A 3,635-nucleotide genomic window follows, 5' to 3' on the forward strand; every position below is an offset into this window, starting at 1 on the left:
AGATCCATCTAAATTGTGCCTATCAATCGTTCATTCCTTTTTATTGCTGTGTGGTATCGCAGGGTTTGGACGTACACAATTTCTTTAACCATTCACCCATTAAAGGGTGTCCAGGTTGTTTCCAGATTAGGACTATGACAAGTAAAAATACTGTAAGTATCCATGTACAGCTTTTTGTGTGAAAATAAATTTTTGTTTCTCTGGAATAAATGCTCAGGAGTACAACTGCTGAGTATTGTAGTTGACATATGTTCAGAATTTTAAGATGCCACCAGGCTGTTTTCCAGAGTGACTGTACCATTTTACATTTTCACTGGCAGTGTATGAGTGATCCAGCTTTTCTGTGTCCTTGCCAACAATTGGTCTTGACACTATTTTTGATTTTATTTTAGCCATTCTAATGGATGTAAAGTAATAACTCATTGTAGTATTAGTCTGCATTTCAATGATTAGTAATGCTGTTAAATATGTTTTCATGTGCTTACTGTCTGTTTTATCTTTTTGGTGAAATGTCTCTCCATGTTTTTTGCTCATGTTCTAATTGGACTGTGTGCTTCTCTATTGAATATTCAAAGTTTTTATATATTCTAGATACATATCCTTTGTCAGACAAGTGATTTGCAGATATTTACTTTCACTCTGTATGTTGTCTTTTCATTGTCTTGACAGGGTCTCTGATGAGTGAAAGTATTAAACTTTGATGGCATCTAATTTATAATTTTTTCTTTTGTGGCTCATGTTTCTGGAATATATACTACTTGAAAAAAATCAGTATTACTAGCAGTGAGCATTGTTGAGGACTCTGCCTAGCCCTAGATTCTGAAAATTTTTCTCTTTTTTTCTCTAAAACATTAACAGTTTTACATTTTACATTTAAGCCTGTGATCGATTGTGAGCTAAATTTTATACAAGGTCTGAGGTCTTCACAAAGGTTGAGTTCTTGCCTATGGAAGTCCATTTGCTCCAGTATCACTTCTTGAAAGGCTATCTTTCCTCCATTGAATATCTGCTCTTGCATCTTTGTCAAAAATCAGGTGTGCATAATTGTGTAGCTCAATTTCTGGGTTTTCCACTCTCTGTTCCACTGAACCATGTGCTCATCTGTTGCTCTAACCATCCCTCACAAACATGAGAACTGCAGCCATATAAGTCTTAAAATCATTCTACCTGATTTCAAGACTTACTTTTCAAAATTGTGCTAGCTATTCCAGTTCCTTTGTACATCTATATACATTTTTGAACAATCTCATCTATATTGGAAAAGTTTTGTTGGACTTTTGCTTGCAATTGCAGTAAACCTATATATCAATTTGGGAAATAACTGACATCTTTACTATGTTTTATTTAAATCATCTTTTTTTTTTTAAATCAGGGTTTTTGTAATTTTTAGCACATAAATCTGATATATGTTTTGTTTGACACACACCAAAGCATTTCATTTTTTTTCAAAAAAAAATTTATCATTGATGGACATTTAGGTTGGTTCCAAGTCTTTCCTATTTTGAACAGTGTCACAATAAACATATGTGTGCATATGTCTTTATAATAGAATGATTTATGATCTTTTGGGTCTATACCTGGTAATGGGATTGCTGGGTCAAATGGTGTTTCTATTTCTATATCCTTGAGGAATCACCACACTGTCTTCCACAGTGATTGAATTAATTTATACTCCTGCCAACATATTTCTTTTTATATGTTGCTAATTTCTCTTTGATAATATTTTCTTAAGAATTTTGGAGTCCATACTTGTAAGAGATATTTGTCTGTACTTTACTTTTTCATGATGTTGTCTTTCTCTAGTTTTTGTGTCTTGTCAAGGCTACATCCATAAAATAAATTATAAAGTATTAACTCCTGTCTATCTTCTGGAAGAGATTGTGAAGAATTAGTGTTAATTCTTCTTTACATGTTTGGTAGAATTGTCTGGTAAAACCATGTGGTCTGAAGATTTTGTTTATGAAAAGTTTTATAAAACATAAATTAAATTTATTAACAGGTGTAAAGTTATTTAAATCATCTATTTAAGCTTCAGTTTATTATTTTAGTTTGCATTTTTTTAAGGAATTGTTCCATTTCATGTAATTCATGAAAATTATCTTGTAGGGTTGTTTGTAGTATTCTTCTCTTATGGAATGAATATTTGTTTTTCCTGCTCACAGATTTATATGTGAAGTCCTAACCTCCCAATGTGATTGTATTTGGAGGTGCAACATTTGGAGGTCATTAGGTTTTAATAGCGTCATGAGGATGGTGTGCTCATGATAGAATTAGTGTCCTTATAAGAGGAAAACGACATTAAATCTCTGTTTCTCCTTCATGTGAGGATGCAGAGAAGACCACACTCTACAAGCTATGAAGAGGGCCCTCACCAGAATCTGAATATTCTGGCACCTCGATCTTGGGCTTCACAGTCTGCAGAATTTTGAGAAATATCTATTTTTTTTTAGCTACCCAGAGTATGGTATTTTGTTGTAGCATCCTGCACTGACCAACACATCTGTTATCCTTTTGACATTTGTGGGTTTCCTAATCATATCTCTTTTTTTAAATAGTATTTTTAATAGGCTGAGTGTGGGACTCACGCCTGTAATCCCAGCATTTTGGGAGGCCAAGGCAGGCAGATCATCTGAGGTAAGCAGTTTGAGACCAGCCTGGCCAACATGGTGAAACTACATCTCTACTAAAAGTACAAAAATTAGCCAGGCGTGGTAGTGGGCACCTACAATCCCAGTTACTAGGGAGGCTGAGGCAGGAGAATCACTTGAACCCAGGAGGTAGAGGTTGCTATGAGCCCAGGTCATGCCACTACATTCAGCCAGGGTGACAGAGAGAGACTCTGTCAAACAAAACAAAACAAAACAAAACAAAACAAAACAAAACAAAACAAAAAAGTATTTTAAATGAATTAATTAAAACTTCCATCTTAATTTTTGAGTACATTATAAATATCTAAATTCTAATATATCTAAAGCAGAACTTTTGATTTTCTTAACGTAGAAGACTACACATAGTATTAATTTGTATTTATTTATATTTCAAAGGTTTTAATTGGCAAATAATACTTGGCATATAGTTATGGGGTACAATATGATGTTTTGATATATGTGGTTATTCCAGAAAAATTAAATCAAGTAGATTAACAATTTGATTACGTCATCTACTTATTGTTCTGTGGTGAGAATGGTTAAAATCTACTCTTTTCACAATTTTGAAAGATATGTTATTAGTAGCTATGGTCATCACACTGTACAATTGATCAGTAAAATGTATTCCTCCTGTTTAACTGAAATTTTGTACCCTTTGACCAATATTTTTCCTTTTTCTATCAGCCCTTCCCTCTCATCCTCTGGTAAATATCATTCTACTCCCTGTTCCTATGAGTTCAACTTTTCTAGATTCTACATATAAGTGAGGTCATCCAATATTTGTCTTTCTGTGCCTGGCTTCTTTAACTTAGCATAACATCATTGAGGTTCTTCCATATTGTCACAAATGACAGAATTTCCTAATTTTTATAAGGCTGTATAGTATTCCAATGTGTATATATACCACATTTATTTTTATCCATTCATTTGTTGCTGAACACTTAGGTTGCTTTCGTATCTTGGCTATTATGAATCATGATGAACACG

This window comes from Cebus imitator, unplaced genomic scaffold (genome assembly GCF_001604975.1).
Source record: "Cebus imitator isolate Cc_AM_T3 unplaced genomic scaffold, Cebus_imitator-1.0 Scaffold127, whole genome shotgun sequence".
Taxonomy (NCBI): domain Eukaryota; kingdom Metazoa; phylum Chordata; class Mammalia; order Primates; family Cebidae; genus Cebus; species Cebus imitator.